Source organism: Macaca thibetana, chromosome 5 (genome assembly GCF_024542745.1).
Source record: "Macaca thibetana thibetana isolate TM-01 chromosome 5, ASM2454274v1, whole genome shotgun sequence".
In the NCBI taxonomy this organism is placed as follows: domain Eukaryota; kingdom Metazoa; phylum Chordata; class Mammalia; order Primates; family Cercopithecidae; genus Macaca; species Macaca thibetana.
The window spans coordinates 79,647,912-79,661,898 of record NC_065582.1 but is presented as its reverse complement, the minus strand read 5'-3'; the positions used below and the strand labels follow the sequence as shown (position 1 = coordinate 79,661,898).

At 38.7% G+C, this 13,987-nt stretch overlaps 1 protein-coding gene and 1 pseudogene across 1 annotated transcript in view; one reads left to right on the top strand and one right to left on the bottom strand.

Annotated features, from left to right (window-relative positions):
* Positions 1-13,987, top strand: part of MCUB (mitochondrial calcium uniporter dominant negative subunit beta) — a 1,088,652-nt gene that overhangs the window by 754,583 nt on the left and 320,082 nt on the right. The gene's annotated exons all lie outside the window — the stretch shown is intronic.
* Positions 9,618-10,638, bottom strand: LOC126954940 (RNA-binding motif protein, X chromosome-like; annotated as a pseudogene).

The following is a 13,987-nucleotide window of genomic DNA, read 5'->3' as shown; positions in this document are numbered from 1 at the left end:
TAACTCTCCAACTTCATTCTTGTTTTTGAAAAATCTTTTTAGCTATTCTAGTTCTTTTGTCTTTCCATATAAATTTTAAAAATCAACTTGTCAATTTCTACAGAAAAACCTATTGGGATTTTGGTACTTATTGTATTGGATCTGACTTTGAAAGAATTGACATCTCAACCATATGAAATCTCTAGTCCATGAACATAGTGTATCTCTCCATTTATTAGATCTTCTTTAAGGTCAAAGCAACATTTTTGTAATTTTCTTTGTATAGGTCTTGCTTATATTTTGTTAAATTTATCCATAAGTATTTTATATTTTCTATGTAATTGAAAGTAATCTGGCTTTTCCCATTTCAATTCCAATTAAACATTGAAAATATTTAGAAGAACAATTGATTTTTTAATATTACCCTTGTACCATGTGACTTCATTAAACTTAATCATTAATCTGGTAAGGAGTTTTTGGTAGATTTCTTAGGATTTTCTGCATACACAATCATGTTGTTTGTGTATATAGATGTATATATGCCTTTTACTTCTATTCCCTGCTTTGTTGCACTGACTAGAAATTCTAATAGATAGTAGAGTATGAATAGTAGGAGTAAGCATCCTAGTCTTGTTCCAGATGATAGGGAAAAAACATTCAGCTTTCTGATAATATGTATGATATTATTTTCCAGTTTTCTGTAAATGACTTAGATCAGATTTAGGAAATTTCATTCTATCCCTAATTGGTTGAGAAGTTGTCTTTTTAAAAAAAATATGAATATATGCTCGATTTTGTAGAAAACTTTTTCAACATTTACTAAGATAATCATATGGTCTTTCATTTTTAGTCTGTATGATTAATTACATTGATTGATTTTGAATGTTAAACCAACCTTAGATTCCTGGTCCTTTTATTTAGTATTGGGGATTAAATTTGATTTTCATTTCCTATACTGTCTTGGTCTGGTTTGGGTATTGAGGTAATACTGGCCTTGAAAAGTAAGTTGATACATGTTTTCTCCTCATTTTTCTGAAAGAGTATATGTGAAATTGGTAATATTTCTCCCTAAATAAGAAGCCATCTGGGCCTAGCGTTTTTTTCTGGAGAAGGCTTTAATAACTAATTCAATTTATTTAATAGATAAAGGCTATTCATATGACTTCAGTAAATGCTGTAATATATGTCTTTAAAGGAATTTGTCCATTTTATTTAAATTAGTAAATATGCTGGCACAAGTTGACCACAATATTTGTAGTTTGTCTCTATTATTTGTCTATTTTCTTTTCATTGACTTTTGCTCTTATCTTTAACATATTCTTGTTTATAATTATTTTGTGTTCATTTTTGTTTGTTTCTTTTTGGCTTTTCCTTTTTCTACTTTCTAAAGGCGAAGTTTACACCACAGATTTTAGATTTTTCTAATAAAAGCATTTAAAGCCATACATTCCCCTCTAAGCACTGCTTTACTGTATCCCACAAATGTTAATTTGTTTTGTTTTTATTTTCATTTAGTTCAAGTTATTTTGTAATATTTCTTATAATTTCTTCTTTTACTTATAGTTTATTTAGAACTGTCGTGTCTAATTTCCAAAACTTCAGATTTGACAGATTAACTTTTTGTGTTTGTTTCTAATTTAATTTCATAACAGTCATAGAATATCATTTCTATGATTTTTGTCCTTTAAAATTTGTTGATGGTCTGGGTGCAGTGACTCACACCTATAATCCCAGCACTTTGGGAGACCAAGGCAGGAGGATCACCTGAGGCCAGGAGTTCAAGACCAGCCTGGGCAACATAGCAATATCCTTTCCCTAAAAAAAAAAAATAAATAAAATAGAACAATTTTTAAAATAGATTTGTTGATACATGTTTTATGGACACCATAACATCCAATTTGATGAATGGTTCACATGAAGTTAAAAAATTTGTATTCTGCTATTGTTAGGTGAAGTGTTTTAAAACATCAATTAGGTGGTTGGTTTGATAGTGTTACTCAAGTCTTCTATTATCCTTAGTGATTTGTCTATTTTTTCCCATCAATGATGGAGACATGAGCCATAGAATCTTCCAATGTAATTGAAGAGGGTTCTGGTCTCTTCTTTTTTCAGGTCTTTTTTATTTTGTGTACTTTGAAGCATTGTTTTGGGGTGCATAAACATTTACGATCATATTTTCCTGATGAATTCACCTCTCTATAATTATGAAAAGATTCTCTTTATGCCTAATAATATTTCATGCTCTCAAGTCTAATTTATATTATATTAATACAGCTATTTTATCTATTTATTGTTCTTAATGTTTACATAGTATATCTTTTTCCATCCTTTTATTCTTAACCTGTCTCTTTTTATTTAAAGTACAGTTGTGTGTGTGTGTGTGTGTGTGTGTGTGTGTGTGTATGTGAATTTTGTTATTGTTGTTGGGTCTTGCTTTTTTATTCAGTCAGAGAAATCTGTATTTTCATTGGAACATTTATATACTTTATGTATATCGTAATTATTGATATAGTTGGATTTTTACCTGTCGTCTTGCTATTTGTTTACTATTTATCACATTTGTACTTATACTTTTTTTCCTCTTCTTCTTAATCTTTTGGATTAATACTATATTAGCAGGATGTAAATATTTAACTTGTTTTATTATGAAGCTAAACTGATATTTCCCCTTTTGTTTTGTTTCATTAGGAGGACTGACTTAACACATGGAAAATGAGTGGCTTTACCTTACTCCTAGCCTATATGAAATGTGAATTTCTTCTTTTGGCCAAACTTTTTATTTAGTATTATCTAGTTACTTGACACACACTTAAATGGTCTTGTTGGGGGAGGGGAAAGAGGAGGTTCTTGCAGATTCCTAAGGAAATGTCAGAAAGGCAAAAGGGCCAGCATTATCCATTTGCTTTTTTGGGTTTACTGGGTTAATAGCACTTTCCTTACATAGGTATCTGATTTCAGGTTTTTCATACTGGGAACATTGAGATTTCAGTTGGAAGACACACTGAAATCTTATGAGTAGCATACCCCAACCACCCTCTAATAGCTAGCTTGTTTGTATAGGCAGAATGATTCATTTCTCCATTTTACATGGCTAGATGCTTTGTAGAAGATCTCAGAACTGTTTGTCTCATTTACTGTGAAAAATCAGACAGAAGTGGCCTTTAGGGACACTTTTACTTGGAAAGTTACACTAGTGCAACAAGTCTTAACACATTTAATATTTGCTTGTTGGAAAGCAATGTCATAAAATCAAATAAAATTAAACATGTTCTGGATTCTGTTCCAAGATGGCCAAATAGGAACAGCTCCAGTCTGCAGCTCCCAGCGTGATCAACACAGAAGACACATGATTTCTGCATTTCCAACTGAGGTACCTGGTTCATCTCATTAGGTCTGGTTGGACAGTGGGTCCAGCCCACGGAGTGAGAGCCAAAGCAGGGTGGAGCATCGCCTCGCCTGGGAAGCACAAGGGGTCAAGGAATTTCCCTTTCCTAGCCAAGGGAAGCCATGACAGACTATACCTGGAAAAACAAGACACTCCCAACCAAATACTGCACTTTTCCAATGGTCTTAGCAAATGGCACAGCAGGAGATTATATCCTGTGCCTGGCTTGGGGGGTCCTATGCCCACAGAGCCTTGCTCACTGCTAGTGCAGCAGTCTGAGATCGACCTGCAAGGCAGCAGCCTGGCAGGGGGAGGGGCGTCTGCCATTGCTGAGGCTTGAGTAGATAAACAAAGTGGCCAGGGAAGCTCTAACTAGGTGGAGCCCACCACAGCTCAGCAAGGTCAGCTACTTCTGTAGTCTCCACATCTGGGGGCAGGGCATAGCTGAACAAAAGGCAGCAGAAACTTCTGCAATCTTAAACGTCCCTGTCTGACAGCTCTGAAGAGAGCAGTGGTTCTCCCGGCATGGTGTTTGAGCTCAGAGAACAGACAGACTGCCTGCTGCTCAAGTGGGTCCCTGATCCCTGTGTAGCCTAATTGGGAGACACATCCCAGTAGGGGTCTACTGACACCTCGTACAGGCAGGTGCCACTCTGGGACGAAGCTTCCAGAGGAAGGATCAGGCAGCAATATTTGCTGTTCTGCAATATTTGCTATACTGCAGCCTCTGCTGCTGATACCCAGGTAAACAGGGTCTGGAGTGGACCTCCAGCAAACTCCAACACACCTGTAGCTGAGGGATCTGACTATTAGAAGGAAAACTAACAAACAGAAAGGAATAGCATCAACATCAACAAAAAGGACATCCACACCAAAACCCCATCTGTAGGTCACCAACATCAAAGACCAAAGGTAGGTAAAACCAAAAAGATGTGGAGAAGCCAGAGCAGAAAAGCTGAAAATTCTAAAAACCAGAGTGCCTCTTCTCCTCCAAAGAATCACAGCTCATTGCCAGCAACGGAACAAAGCTGGATGGAGAATAACTTTGACAAACTGACAGAAGTAGGCTTCAGAAGGTCGATAATAACAAACTTCTCTGAGCTAAAGGAGGATGTTCAAACCCATCGCAAGGAAGTTAAAAACCTTGAAAAAAGATCAAGACAAATGGCTAACTAGAATAAACGGTGTAGAGAGGACCTTAAATGACCTGATGGAGCTGAAAATCATGGCATGAGAACTACATGCCTCACACACAAGCTTCAATAGCAAATTCGATCAAGTGGAAGAAAGGGTATCAGTGATTGAAGACCAAATGAATGAAATAAAGTGAGAAGAGAAGTTTAGAAAAAAAAGAGTAAAAAAAAAAGCCTCGAAGAAATATGGGACTCTGTGAAAAGACCAAATCTATGTTTGATTGGTGTATCTGAAAGTGATGGAGAGAATGGAACCAAGTTGGAAAACACTATTCAGGACACTATCTAGGAGAACTTCCCCAAACTAGCAAGGCAGGCCAACAATCAAATTCAGGAAATACAGAGAACACCACACAGATACTCATCGAGAAGAACAACCCCAAGACACATAATTGTCAGAATCACCAAGGTTGAAATGAAGGAAAAAATATTAAGGGCAGCCAGAGAGATAGGTTGGGTTACCCACAAAGGGAAGCCCATGAGACTAACAGTGGATATCTCGGCAGAAAAAACTCTACAAGCCTGAAGAGAGTGGGGGCCAATATTCAACATTCTTAAAGGAAAGAATTTTCAACCCACAATTTCATATCCAGCCAAACTAAGCTTCATACATGAAGGAGAAATAAAATCCTTTACACACAAGCAAATGCTGAAAGATTTTGTCACCACCAGGCCTGCCTTACAAGAGCTCCTGAAAGAAGCACTAAACATGGAAAGGAACAACCAGTACCAGCACTGCAAAAATATGCCGAATTGTAAAGATCATCAATGCTAGGAAGAAACTACATCAACTAACGGGCAAAATAACCGGCTAACATCATAATGACAGGATCAAATTCACACATAACAATATTAACCTTAAATGTAAATGGGCTAAATGCCCCAATTAAAAGACACAGACTGGCAAATTGGATACAGAGTCAAGACCCATCAATGTGCTGTATTCAGGGGACCCATCTCACGTGCAGAGACACGCATAGGCTCAAAAAAAAAGGGATGGAGGAAGATCTACCAAGCAAATGGAAAGCAAAAAAAGCAGTATTTGCAATCCTACTCTCTGATAAAACAGACTGTAAACAAACAAAGATCAAAAGAGACAAAGAAAGCCATGACATAATGGTAAAGGGATCAATTCAACTAGAAGAGCTCACTATCCTAAATACATATGCACCCAATACGGGAGCACCCAGATTCATAAAGCAAGTCCTTAGAGACCTACAAAGAGACTTAGATTCCCACACAATAATAATGGGAGATTTTAACACCCCGCTGTCAATATTAGACAGATCAATGAGACACAAGGTTAATAAGGATATCCAGGACTTGAATACAACTCTGCACCAAGCAGACCTAATAGACATCTACAAAACTCTACACTCCAAATCAACAGAATATACATTCTTCTCAGCACTACGTCACACTTATTCCAAAATTGACCATATGGTTGGAAGTAATGCACTCCTCAGAAAATGTAAAAGAACAGAAATCACAACAAACTGTCTCTCAGACCACAGTGCAATCAAATTAGAACTCAAGATTAAGAAACTCACGCAAAACCACACAATTACATGGAAACTGAACACCTGCTCCTGAATAACTACTGGGTAAATAACGAAATGAAGGCAGAAATAAAGATGTCCTTTGAAACCAATGAGAACAAAGACACAACATGCCAGAATCTCTGGGACACATTTAAAGCCGTGTGTAGAGGGAAATTTATAGCACTAAATGCCCACAAAAGAAAGCAGAAAAGATCTAAAATCAACACCCTAACATCACAATTAAAAGAATTAGAGAAGCAAGAGCAAACACATTCAAAAGCTACCAGAAGGCAAGAAAAAACTAAGATCAGAGCAGAGCTGAAGGAGATAGAAACACAAACAAAAAAAACCTTCAAAAAATCCGTGAATCCAGGAGTTGGTTTTTTGAAAGGATCAACAAAACTGACAGATTGCGAGCAAGACTAATAAAGTAGAAAAAAGCTAAGAATCAAATAGATGCAATAAAAAAATGATAAAGGGGATACCACCATCGATCCCACAGTAACACAAACTACCATCAGAGAATACTATAAACACCTCTATGCAAATAAACTAAAGAATCTAGAAGAAATTGATAAATTCCTGGACACATACACCCTCCCAAGACCAAACCAGGAAGAAGTTGAATCCCTGAATAGACCAATAACAGGCTCTGAAATTGAGGCAATAATTAATAGCCTACCAACCGAAAAAAGTCCAGGACCAGAAGGATTCACAGCCGAATTCTACCAGAGGTACAAAAGGAGCTGATGCCATTCCTTCTGAAACTATACCAATCAATAGAAAAATAGGGAATCCTCCCTAATTCATTTTATGAGGCCAGCATCATCCTGACACCAAAGCCTGGCAGAGACACACACACAAAAAAGAGAATTTTAGACCAATATCCCTGATGAACATCAGTGTAAAAATTCTCAATAAAATATTGGCAAACCAAATCCAGCAGCATATCAGAAAGCTTATCCACCATAATCAAGTCAGCTTCATCCCTGGGATGAAAGGCTGGCTCAACATACACAAATCAATAAACGTAATCCATCACATAAACAGAACCAATGGCAAAAATCATATGATTATCTCAACAGATGCAGAAAAGGCCTTTAACAAAATTCAACAGCCCTTCATGCTAAAAACTCTCAATAAACTAGGTATTGATGGAATGTATCTCAAAATAATAAGAGCTATTTAAGACAAACCCACAGCCAATATCATACTCAATGGACAAAACCTGGAAGGATTCCCTTTGAAAACTGGCACAAGACAGGGATGCCCTCTCTCACCACTCTTATTCAACATGGTGTTGGAAGTTCTGGCCAGGGCAATCAGGCAAGAGAAAGAAATAAAGAGTATTCAATTAGGAAAAGTGGAAGTCAAATTGTCCCTGTTTGCAGATGACATCATTGTATATTTAGAAAACCCCATCGTCTCAGCCCAAAATCTCCTTAAACTGATAAGCAACTTTGGCAAAGTCTCAGGATACAAAATCAATGCGCAAATATCACAAGCATTCCTATATACCAAGAACAGAGAGCCAAATCATGAGTGAACTCCCACTCACAATTGCTACAAAGAGAATAAAATACCTAGGAATCCAACTTACAAGGAATGTCAAGGACCTCTTCAAGGAGAACTACAAACCACTGCTCAACTAAATAAGAGAGGACACAAACAAATTGAAGAACATTCCATGCTCACGAATAGGAAGAATCAATATCGTGAAAATGGCCATACTGCCCAAGGTAATTTACAGATTCAATACCATCCCCATCAAGCCAGCAATGACTTTCTTCACAGAATTGGAAAAGACTACTTTAAAGTTCATATGGAACTAAAAAAGAGCCTGCATTGCCAAGACAATCCTAAGCCAAAAGAACAAAGCTGGAGGCATCATGCTCCCTGACTTCAAACTATACTACAAGGCTACAGTAACCAAAACAGCATGGTACTGGTACCAAAACAGAGATATAGACCAATGGAACAGAACAGAGGCCTCAGAAATGACACCACACATCTACAACCATCTGATCTTTGACAAATCTGACAGAAACAAGAAATGGGGAAAGGATTGCCTATTTAATAAATGGTGCTGGGAAAACTGGCTAGCCATATGTAGAAAGCTGAAACTGAATCACTTCCTTACACCTTATACAAAAATTAATTCAAGATGGATGAAAGACTTAAATGTTAGACCTAAAACCATAAAAACCCTAGAAGAAAACCTAGGCAATACTATTCAGGACATAGGCATGGGCAAGGACTTCATGACTAAAACACCAAAACCGATGGCAACAAAAGCCAAAATAGGCAAATGGGATCTAATTAAACTAAAGAGCTTCTGCATAGCAAAAGAAACTACCATCAGAGTGAACAGGCAACCTACAGAATGGGAGAAAATTTTTGCAATCTATTCATCTGACAAAGAGCTAACATCCAGAATCTACAAAGAACTTAAACAAATTTACAAGAAAAAAACAAACAACCCCATCAAAAAGTGGGCAAAGGATATGAACAGACACTTCTGAAAAGAAGACATTTATGCAGCCAACAGACACATGAAAAAATGTACATCATCACTGGTCATCAGAGAAATGCAAATCAAAACCACAATGAGATACCATCTCATGCCAGTTAGAATAGCGATCACTAAAAAGTCAGGAAACAACAGGTGCTGGAGAGGATGTGGAGAAATAGGAACACTTTTACACTGTTGGTGGGAGTGTAAACTAGTTCAACTATTGTGGAAGGCAGTGTGGCGATTCCTCAAAGATCTAGAACTAGAAATACCATTTGATCCAGTGATCCCATTATTGGGTATATACCCAAAGGATTATAAATCATGCTACTATAAAGACACATGCACACATATGTTTGTTGTGGCATTATTCACAATAGCAAAGACTTGGAACCAACCCAAATGTCCATCAATGATAGACTGGATTAAGAAAATGTGGCACATGTACACCATGGAATACTATGCAGCCATATAAAAGCATGAGTTCGTGTCCTTTGCAGATACATGGATGTAGCTGGAAACCATCATTCTGAGCAAACTATCACCAGGGCAGAAAACCAAACACCGCATGTTCTCACTCATAGGTGGGAATTGAACAATGAGAATACTTAGACACAGAGCGGGGAACATCACACCCCAGGGCCTGTCGGGGGGTGGAGGGCTGGGGGAGGGTTAGCATTAGGAGAAATACCTAATGTAAGTGACGAGTTGATGGGTGCAGCAAACCAACATGGCACATGTATACCTATGTAACAAAGCTGCACGTTGTGCACATGTACCCTAGAACTTAAAGTACAATAAATAAATAAATAAGGTTAAAAAAATTAAACATGTTTTACTTTTTTCCTCACAAGAACATAAAAATGATGGAGGGGAACTTAACAGGGAATTTTAAAAAGGCAACACAATTTTGCCTTTAAGTAGTCCTTGGGTGGTTATGACAGAATAGTTTGCACTTTTTGTTTGTTTCTTTGAACTGGGATTTTGGTCCAAAGTTTTGTTTGTTTCTAGTATCTGCTTCTGCCTCCCCCTCTATCAGATTGGCTTCCTCCATGGCCACCACCTCTTAGTGCTCCACAGCTTGAATTGCGGTAGGAATCACGTTGAGGATTTCCACAGAAGGGTGAAGCCCTCTTTCTTGTCTGCCAACTTGATCACCACCACTTGAGTAGAGATCACTTTGGCTGCTTGAATAACTGTCTCAACTTCCACCATATCTGTCAGGTGAGCTGCTGTAATCATCGTAGCCACAGCTTCCCCATAAGATGGCGGGGGTCCTCGTGTAGGTGGAGCACTCCCTGAGTTACCATAACTTTCATGTGAATCTCTGTAGGAACCTCCATTGGATGATCTGAATAGTCACAGTCACGACTATATCCATCTCTATCGCTATAGCCTCTTGATGGATAGTCACCATGTGAACTGAAATGACCATAATCACAGTAAGTATAATCTCGTGGTGGTGGTGCATAATCTCTTGTATCACAAGAACTTGGGTAATCTCTGCTTGGATAGCTGTCTTTTGTAGAATACCCATCATCTCTTGGGGACAAATAAACATCTCTACCAGAGGGTAGCTGTTCCCTTCGAGGTGGATCTCCGTAACTATCTCTTCCACGTGACACAGGAGCTCTTCCTCCCATTCCACTGCTGCTGCGAACTGGTCCTGAAGGTGCAGATGTCTTAGGAGGAGGACTCCCACTTCTTAGTGGTGATCCTCTTTTTACTGGGAGTGGTCCCCTGGAAGAACTCATGTTAAAATTCATGGAATATCCACCGTCATCCATGTGTCTTCCCCGTGAGGGTTCCCCTGGTTCCTCCACTTCCTCCTCTTCCACCTCTAAGACCTCTTGGAGGGCCTCTACTTCTTGGAGGTGGAGGCAGTCCACGTCTACCACTTTCAAATGATGGTTTGGTGGCTTGTTCCACCTTGATCGCTTTTCCATCTAATGACTTTCCATTCATGTCTCTGGCTGCATCCTTAGCGTCTGCTGGGCTTTCAAAGGTGACAAAAGCAAATCCTCTTGATTTGTTGGTTTCATGGTCTTTCCTCAAGAGTGCTTCCACTATTCGTCCATATTTGCCAAATACTGCTTCAAGAGCTTTCTTATTTGTTTCCGTACTAAGTCCACCAACGAAGACCTTTCCTGGGCGACCTGCTTCAACTTTTTTTTTTGTTTGTTTTTTTGCCAGTGAGTCAGAGGGGTGACAATGGGTTCAAGCTCCAACGAGCTCACCAACAGAGGCTTCCTAGCAGCTCACCACCAGTGGCGGCTGCCAGGTCTGAGGACCAAACCACGAAGCCACTAGTGCTACTGCACAACCGTGAATTTTTAAACTTTCCTGAAAAGTAGAGAAGAAGAAATTGTGTTTAAAAACTCACCCCTCGGCCAGGCGTGGTGGCTCACACCTGTAATCCCAACACTTTGGGAGGCCAAGGTGGGCGGATCATGAGGTCAGGAGTTCGAGACCAGCATGGCCAATATGGTGAAACCCTGTTTCTACTAAAAATACAAAAATTAGCTAGGCGTTGTGGCACATGCCTGTAGTCCCAGCTACTCAGGAGGCTGAGACGGGAGAATCATTTGAACCCGGGAGGCAGAGCTTGCAGTGAGCCGAGACCATGTCATTGAACTCCAGCCTAGGTGACAGAGCAAGACTCCGTCTCACACACACACACACACACAAAGACTCACCCTTCTTTGTTCTCCCAAAAAGAGGAAAACTTTGGGCTCTATTTTTATGGACTACTGGGGAAATAAATTAAGCTACTGGAGCTTGCACCAAGAATGACAAAAGGGGAAACTGGAGCTTACCTTTCAGGAGTGGAAAGAGCTGAAACCTGGCAGCACAGAGAAAGAATCTAGAAAGGGGCACTATTCAAGTGTGTGAGAGCTGTGTACTATATTGTCTTTGACAGCTGGTCACCTAGTCTTTCCTGGAGTGAAAAATCTCCCACTGCCCTATGCATCTACCTCTGCCTACTCTCTGTGGATATGCTCCAGCTCTCATAATTGAAAAGAGGCCTCGTAGGGTATAAGGGTAACCTCTTTTTGCTGAGGGCTGAACTAAGGGAAACCTACAGGCATGTTCATTGAGATTTCAAAGCATTTTTATGCCTGATAGCTAAATATAGTTGACAGAATAACACAGCAGAAAGATTGAAGTCAGACTAACCTGGCCTTGAACCCTGGCTCTGTCCTTTACTACTATGTGCCTTTTCCTCTAAGTTTCAAAGTAGCCGTGAAGATTAAATAATATATGTAAAGTATTGAGAACAATGCCTGGTATGTAGCAACTACTCCATAATTGTTAGCTTTTATTATTGCTTCTCTTTATATAGTGTTATGGATTGAATATGTGTAGCTCTTCAAAATGCATATGTTGAAATCCTAGCCCACAGTGTGATGATGATAGACACTGGGGCCTTTGGGAGGTGATTAGACCATGAGGATGCAGCCCTCATGAATGAGATTAGTGCTCTTATAAGAGAGACCTTGGAGAGCTCCCTTACCCCTTCCACCATGTGAGGACACAGGGAGAAGACAGCAGTCTGCGAACTAGGAAGCAGGCCCTTACCAGACACCGAATCTGCCAGCATCTTGATCTAGAACTCCCCAGCCTTCAGAACTGTGAGAAATAAATGCTGTTTAAGCCACCCAGCCTATGGTATTTTTGTCATAGCAGCCTGAATGGACTAAGGCACAAAGAATCCATAAATCAGTAAGAATTTTATTTTGGGTCTTCGTCAGTCTTAATTATAACCCTACATTGATGGGAGACTAAGAATTAAATGAGTAAATAAAAGCTGGTGTGTTTGTTACACCATGTTTTACATGTAGAAGTCCCAGCATAGTTTGAAAAATGAGATTTTCACATACAAGGCATGACTATATATGAGTAAATGACTTATAAATAAAATGTTACATCATGTAGTTTTTTTCTCTAGCCTTTTACATAATTATAACCCATATAAAGTTGCCACACTCTCACTCCTGGACAAGAGTCATTTAAACCCAAGCAGAGTTTGGCAGACAATTCCAAGCTACTGTGTGACAAACTGCTCCTACCTCGAAACTTTAGTTTTTAAACTCTGGCATTCCAGCCTGTCCCTGCCTTTGGTCTTATTTGATATCCATTATCAGACAAATTACCAGATGCTTATTTGTATCTATTCTGACTCAAGCTTAAGTCTCCTCAGATCTTTTGGATATCAGTCTATATTGTGATTTGTCATGACCTAAGGTTTTACCCAAATACAAATTCTATCCCCCTAAGTGATTTCAGATTGGAGGCATCGGCTGCACACTTCCCCCAACTTTTCTTCCTATTTGAAGCTCTGCATCACCTTGTTTTCCTAAAGTTCTGCCTTTATAGGTAGTTTTCAAGAATCTACAAAATCTATACTTATTTGAGAAGGAGAGTAAATTTTTTATTGAAGGTTAACACACATGCAAAAACAGAACACTGTACAAAATGTAAGTGTACAGCTTTATAGCTTTTCACAAAATGAACACTCCCGTGTAACCTGTACCCAGGTTAAGAAACAGTCGCAATCCCTCTCCTTTTTCCCATTGGAGACCTACTAGTTTAATTTGATCTGCTTTTTATTAACTTTCCATAAATAAAATTAAACAATACTGACTTGTCTTTATCTGACTTCTTTGCTCAATACTATGTTTGTGAGATTCATTCATATTTTTGCAGATGGCTGTAGTTCATTTATTTCTGTTCCCATATGTATTTATTTACTTGATATAACACAATTTATTTACTCATCTTATTATTAATGACTATTGGGGTTGAGTCTAGTTTTTTGGTTATTAGAAATGTTGTTATAACACACTTGCCTGAGTCTTTTGGCAAATATCTAAACATTTCTGTTGCTTAAGTACCTAGAAGTGAGATGGCTGGTTCATATGATTTGCAAATGTTCAGCTTTAATAAATATTGCCACCCAGTTTTTCAAAGCGATTGCAACAATGTACCTACCACACTTGGTATTGCAGAGCCCTTTTATTAGGTTGGTGCAAAAGTAATTGCAGTTTCTGCCATTAAAAGTAATGGCAAATAAATACAATTCCTCATAATAAATTTCCTCATTTATGCTATACAGCTCACCTGCCTCCCACTGTATTGAGAGTTTTTGGGCTTCCCATCCCCACCTTCTATCCCTACATTCCCTGTGCTAATAAGTATTTACACTAAACTTAAATTCACCCCTCTGGTACTACCTGATATGCACTATCGTCAGTAAAGAAATGGCACTACACACTGTATAGTCTCCTTAGACTTCTCATAGTTAACTTTTCTTAACTTGGAGCTATTTGGTAGTAACAATCATAGATATATAGTCACAGCCACACACACACACAAA